Raw genomic sequence first — 6,867 nt, forward strand, 5'->3', positions numbered from 1 at the left:
TGTGTGTGTGTGTGTGTGTGTGTGTGTGTGTGTGTGTGTGTGTGTGTTGGGGGGCGCAACCAGCCGAGTCACCCCTCCCTGCCCCCAGCGGCCTACCCTCTTTTCCTCCAGCCCTGAGGCTGAGCTCCTGGCATAGCCTGGAGCGCGTGAGCGCACAACCCGGCCCTTAGCACCTAGCACACACCGGCTCACAGGCGCGCACGCCCGGGAGCGGAGCCGAGTGCCCCCCGAGCCCGCCCGCACACCCCTTCCGCGAGCGTGCGTACACGCCCAGGCTCCGGGGGGTTCGCTCTGCACACACGGGGGGCGCCCCAGAAATAGACTCCGCGTGCCCTGTTGTGAATCTCACCGCTAGCGACGCGCGCCCACCCGAGGGGCAGCTCTACCGAGGGGCGCGAAGACACCTATTTTTGGGGGAGGGGTAGTTGAGCTTCGGCTAAGATTCAGATTCTCGTGATTTACCAACTCTCAGAGAGCTTTAGGAAATTTCCAAGGCAAGCTTTGGCGTGCTGGCTCCTTTCTGGGAGGTTCAGGGGGTCGTTTGTTAGGTCGCATTCACATGTATACACACACACACACACACACGCACCCACGTCCATCACGTACGCACACGCACACCCGGACCCACTTGTACCCGCGCTCGCTGTCTTTTTTTTTTTTTTTTTGATGATCCAGCAGAGATTGCAGCAACGAAATATCTCTTTAGCTGCGTTTGTGCAAGGTCCCGGAGTGGGGTCGTGGAAGATGGAAAAATAACCAGGCCTAAGTCTTCAAAAGCAATTCAGTTTGGTTTTCTCTCTCCTCCTCCTCCTTTTTTTTTTTTTTTTTTTTCTTTTTCTGCAACGCACCACACCCTCTCCCCAAGCCTGAATCCTAGCTTCTTTAATCAAATATTGAAGGCCGCACTGGCCAACTTCATCACTTCAGCCAACGAAGAGATAAGCGAAAAGGAAAAGAGAGAGATAAAACCTTCATATTTTGCAAGACTGCCGAGCGGCCGCGTTAGGCCATCAAGTTTGCAGAAACGCAAGGGCGTTAGGGAGCTGGGGTGTCAGTTGTATTTGCCTCTGGAGGCCCCTGCAACTGGGAGCCCACAGAGCCATCTGTGCAACACAGACCGAGGAGAGAAAGGGGTGCAAAGCTCGGGTTTGGTTACGGGCCGTGGGGGGACGGAGGAGGACCGCGGGGGCTCAGACCGCCGCGCGCAAGGAGGAGGGGACCCGGGCCCGCAGCCCCGCAGTCACGCAAACCCGGGGGCTGGAGGCCTGGGCTCTAGGGGCGGAGTCACGGCCCCGCCCCTGGTGATGTCACCGCTTGGTGGGCGGGGCTTTCCCGCTGTCCAGGGGCCAGGCGGCGGCGCCGGGAGTTTCCTGGCCCAGCCAGCCTCCAGAGGCTCCTGGAAAATCAGAAAAGGTGGGCAGAACGGAGGCGGGGCGAGGACGGGTGGCGAGAGGGGGGCGTCCCTCGGACCCGCCCCCAACGCCCTCCAATGGCAGAGAGGGGGCTGGCGTGGGGCGGAGCCTCAAAGTTGGGAGCCCGCCCCGGCACCCGCTCGTTCCCCCTGGGTAACACGCTCCACGCCAGCGGCTTCCCCTTCTCCCACCCCCGCCCGTGGCTCTGAGCCGAGTCCTCCTGTCTACGCGCCACAGTTTCAGAGCCTGGGTACCGGGCGCATTTACATTTCGTGCCCTCAACGTCCTTGCCTCCCTCCTGCTCACTCCTCGAGACCTCCTAGAACGTTTTCTGGGGGTGCGCTGGGATCCTCCCCACGACATCCTTTCCCACTCGGAACCTGAGGCTTTAGGGTTTGTGTGAGGAGGCTACGTCGAAAGACTAAAGGAAGCGGAGTGAAGCCGGTGCCCGAGGGCAGGCGTCCGCAGTCCCGCGCGCGTGCGTAGATTCGGGACCGCTCTGGGCTGCCACATCTGGGTCCCCTGAGGGCCCTTTCCTTCACACTGGCCCCCTCTGCTTCCTGGCCTCCCCTCGCTGTCTTTAAAAAAAGTGAAGCGAGAGGCTGGCAGAGATACTGTCCATAAATAATCCGGGGGATGAATAATTGAAAGCAGATGCTAACGACGTTTTTGTTTTCGAAATTTCCAATCTTTAAATCACGGGTCGTTCTGCAGTCTAGGCTCAGGAAGGCTTTGATTTTTTTTTTTTTTTCCTAGTTCCTCAACTGAAAGCTAACAAAAGCCAAGATTGGCAATGCACAGGCAAGGGTGCAGTATCCATGGTTGGGGGTGGATTGGTGGACATTCTGCTCTTATTAATTTGAAAAGCCTAGTCGTGTCATATTTAATGTGAAGGAAGGCCTTGAGGGAGGGCAGATACAGCTCTAGCCTTCAGATGACCTTGGCTGTCCCTGGGAGGTTTGGGGTTGCCTTCTCCCAATCTGAAAACAAAGGTCTATATGACACAATTGCCAAAGGGTCTTCAACTTTGCCTTTTTTTGTGAACCAGGGCTATTCTAGAATATCACGGACAGGTCTGGAAGCGGAAATGTACAAGCCAAAGCATAATACCCATGCGTAGGTATTGTCATAGGTCAACAGAGGCGATGGTTTTGTTTTCTTTTTTCCTCTTCAAATAAACAATTTCCCTAAAAGTAGAAGAAACAAATACAGTTCAGGATGTTAAAAAAAAAAAAAAAAAGTGCTTGGGGTTAGGGTTAGCAGGTTGAATACAAAGAACACCTAAAGTGAATGTGTATAATTAAGTGACAGGCTTGGCCACTCCAGTTGGAGCGGTTTATTTCCCAGCTTCCTCGACTAATCCATCATGCATGGACGCCCCAGAAGTTGCCTTTTCAAGACTCCTTTGAAACTGTTTGCTAGAGCAGTTGTCAGGGCCAGTGGGAGGTTCCATCTCTGGCTTCTAGGCCAGAAATGGAGCCAATGTTGTACCAGAATAAATTGACCCAGCAATACATCTCTCTCAAATTCAATCTGTCATTTGTTTTTAACCTTCAGCTAAAACGTTTAGTCAAAGTATGAGGGTGAATACGAATCTCTCTAGTTCTTTTCCTTGAAGCGGCTCTACCTTATTTAAATAGGAGGGGAGTGAATTGGCATACTGTATCATGTCATTTGAAGTCCCAATAAAACTCCATGGCAGGGGGATGATGACATACGTCACAAGTTGTCTCTCATATGTAAAATGTATACGTGTGTGTTTGTGTGTGTGTGTGTGTGTTTGTGTGTGTGTGTGTTTGTGTGTGTGTGATTAAAGCAGAAGGGGAGGCTACAAAAAAGAAGGGGAGTCAGTGGGCAGGATAAGAAAGGTTCGTAGTGGGGTAAATGAATATGAGCATAGTACAGTGACTACATCCGTGAAATGCCCTGGTGAAACCCATTATCTTGAATGTGAAAGAAAAAATTTAATTAGAAAAATAAATCCCTATTAAGAGGCCTCTTTCTACCCTCCTGCTCACTCCTGGTAAGGTGACTTTTCTCCCTTTGGGTCATGAGGCTTTGCAAAATCGAGTGACTCCTTTAGTCTTGCCATCCGTGGCTGACTGAGATAAACTTGGTTTTAAAGCAGACATTTGGATTCCAGAAGTAAAATGTTCTCCTCTTAAAAATAAGCGTTGAAGGGCGGGGGTGGGGTTTGGAGGTGAGGGGGGCACACACCTTTAATCCCAGCACTTGGGGGGCAGAGGCAAACAGATCTCTGTGAGTTCGAGGCCAGCCTGGTCTACAGGGCTAGTTCCAGGACAGCCAGCGATACACAAAGAAACCCTGTGTCAGAAAAAAAACAAAACAAAAACAAAAATCCATTGTTATTGTGAAATGTAGACAGAGAACAATTCACAAGGCAAGGATGTATGTATGATGAGGTGAACATCTACATGGCTCCTCCCCACACTGGACCAGCTGGAAGAGAAGTAAGGATGAAGTGGGATTTGTGTTCCCTTGTGTGATCCCTGGGCCAGAAGGAGCAAAGATGCTGCTGGCACAATTAACTACTTGGATGAGGTCCCTGAGTGGCACACTGATGTCGTGTGAGCTCTGAAGACCTGTGTGCCAAATACTAGAAGGGTGTCCTTCTTGAGTGGTGGTCCATCCTGGAGTGTTAGGGGTTGTGAGCTGGTACAAGCCTGCTCCACAGCATCAGAAAAGGACTGCTGGAATGAAGCCGAATAAGCCTCACGGAAACACACAGTAAAATGTCAAGAGTTGGGGAAAGTGAAAGGGGACTTGAATACGCTGTTTTCTTGGTGGCTAAGGGCTTTGCTACACTTTCCATAAGGTTAGTTTGTCTCTCAGTGGTTCCTGTGTAGAAATTGAATGACTGTAGTGAGACATTAAGAGAATGGTAACAACGAAACTATGGCGTTTAGAGGCAGAGCCTTGGGGAAGTGATCAGGATCTGGCGAGATCATTATGGTGATCCAGGACTGAACACTGCTATAGCCAGCTTCGTAGAGTGGCTGACCATGTGACTAAAAGACTTAGCCTCCGGAATGCTGGGATTATAGGCCCGCACAACTACACTCAGCTCGGTGAAGATTAGGCCCGAAATAGGCATTAAAAACCGTGAACTGAAAAAGATTGACAATGTCAATTATAATAAATGGAAAACTTTTTATCAATGACACCTGAAAGAAAACGAAAAGAGCAAATTACAAACAACCACAAAAATTGGTATTAAGATGGTACAAAGACCCACAACTGGTCAAGAAGTAGAGAAGAGACTGGCATGCTCAGCCCTAAGTGGGAGATCTGTGTTATATACCCTCCTTCCAAAACTCAGGGATCATTGTGGAAGAGGCTGCAGGAAGACTGTAAGAGACAGGAGCAGCCTATGACATCAAGGACACAGTGTTGTCCAGACACGACAGGGCAGTCGCACATATAAACACACAGGGATTGTGGTAGTACGCACAAGACCTGCACAAGCTCAGGCCAGAGTAAACCCACCTTAGAGAGGAAAGTTGGTTGTGGCGCTATTGGCAACTGATAACCAATGGAGGGGAGGGGTCAGTTCTCCTTAGGAGTGTGGCCCCTGGTAGGTCAATCACACTCTAGCGGGTGGTCCCACACCCAAGTACAGGGCAGTACAAATTGGATTTGATTGGTCCTTTTTCTCCCTCCTCCCTCTTTCCCTCCCTCCCTTCCCCCTTCTCTTTCTTTTTGAAGGCAGAAGTTGGTTGGGCATGGAAAAAGGGATTCTGGAAGGAGCTGGGAGAATGGAGATGAATATGATCAAAAGACACCATAAGAAATTCTCAAAGAGTTAATATATAAAAATAATTGCCGTATGTACTGGGTACTTTCCAGATACTGCTGTGAGCATTTTACGTGGAGTAATAAAGTAAAATCTCAAAAATATAAAAAAAGTTGTTAAGGACACCACATAATAAAATAAATAAATTTCATGTGTGAAAGAGCATATGTAATTTAATCCAAGAGTGTGGTAAAACCAGCTTACTGTTAAAAACAACAGCAAATCAAAGAAAACAACAAACAAGCACATCTTATGTGTGTCGGGTCCTAGATAGTTTACAAGACCACACGTGCAAGGATAACCCCCAGTGGGCCCCCCTCATGCTCCCTCATTGCCACTCTGCAATCATGCAGCTACAGCAGGATTGTCCCGGGACATCAGATCTGTGCTGTCCATGCTTCCCATAACTGTGTTGACAGGCTGAAGCATTGGGGTAACTTGGGTTGGCGTCTGCCCCCAGCCCCTGTCTCTCTGTCGCCCTCCTCTCTACCTCTCCAGTGTGGAGCTCAGAGGATGACTTGGAGTCAATTCTGTCCTTCAGCTTGGAAGAACAGGGCACTTTTACCCGAGGAGTCCTCTCTTTTGTAATGGGTGGATCCTTTTTTTTTTTTTTTTTTTTTTATTGTGGAGAAACATTCTGGAATTACAGTGATGTCCTAGTTCACACATGCACACATCTCCCCAATTTTTGCATCGGGGCAATCTTTGTGAAATGCTATTAATATAAAAGCACTGGTTTGTGTTTCTAATTTCGATATTAATACAATACCACCTATTTATTTACATATGACCTTCACCTACAGCCTCAACACTCTTATTTTCAGCTTATTTTTGTTAGTGTATGTTAAAATAGGCCCCCCTAAATGAGATGTTTGATTGCCTTTGGACATTTCTTGAATTATTGCTCTACTCTAATAGAATCACCTGACATAAAACTTCTGGGACCAGAGGTGTGATATTTTTTTCTTCCACCCACCAAAAACTTCTTCAGCAAACCCAAACTGCTCATCCTCTAATTCAAATTTCACATTCGATACCTGCAGACAGCATCAGATCCCACAGGTTTGGGCTCAGTCCCACACAACTGCCCTCATTTTAGGTGCCAGTATTGAGAGGTAGGTCATCCACTATGCTTTCTGAACAACTGCCAATAAATTGAGGGTTACTTTGATTCCCTTGCTGGGATTTTGGTGAATTTGTAAGCGTGGCTCATAGAACTCAGGGGAGGAGCATTTACTTATGTTTATTTCTGTAAGTACCTCGAGCTACCCGACTGCACCACTGGAGCATCCGCTTATGTCTGTCTTTTTACCACAATGGATAAAGAGCCATATGGAATAGTGGCATGTGGGGGCAGAGTACCTAAGAAGGAGTGTGGCGTTTCCTGCCTTCTCTAGTGCCACCATCCAGAAGCCGCCGAGCTGCTCTGCATCTGGGAAGCATATAGCTTCAATCATTTTTTAATGGGAATTTTTATGTGTTTAGTTCGAAAGAATATTCATCACGTTACTTTTTCTGTAAGTGGGTATGAGTATGGAGTGTATCAGCTTCCCTGATTGTATAGTTTTTATCATACTTTTATGTATCCATTCTCTGTGCAGCTCAAACATGCGTTGCACACTCACTGCAAAGGTTTTGCAT

At 48.4% G+C, this 6,867-nt stretch overlaps 1 protein-coding gene across 1 annotated transcript in view; it reads right to left on the reverse strand.

Moving 5' to 3' along the window:
• Nrn1 (neuritin 1) overlaps positions 1 to 154 on the reverse strand; it is a 9,209-nt gene extending 9,055 nt beyond the window's left edge. Inside the window, exon 1 of the mRNA XM_055595279.1 lies at positions 97 to 154. The gene's annotated coding sequence lies outside the window, so the exon portion shown is untranslated. The remainder of the gene's footprint in view (positions 1 to 96) is intronic.
• Positions 155 to 6,867: the final 6,713 nt, after the last annotated feature.

The sequence above is a fragment of the Psammomys obesus genome, unplaced genomic scaffold (assembly GCF_907164565.1).
Source record: "Psammomys obesus unplaced genomic scaffold, mPsaObe1.curated_primary_1811, whole genome shotgun sequence".
NCBI lineage: Eukaryota > Metazoa > Chordata > Mammalia > Rodentia > Muridae > Psammomys > Psammomys obesus.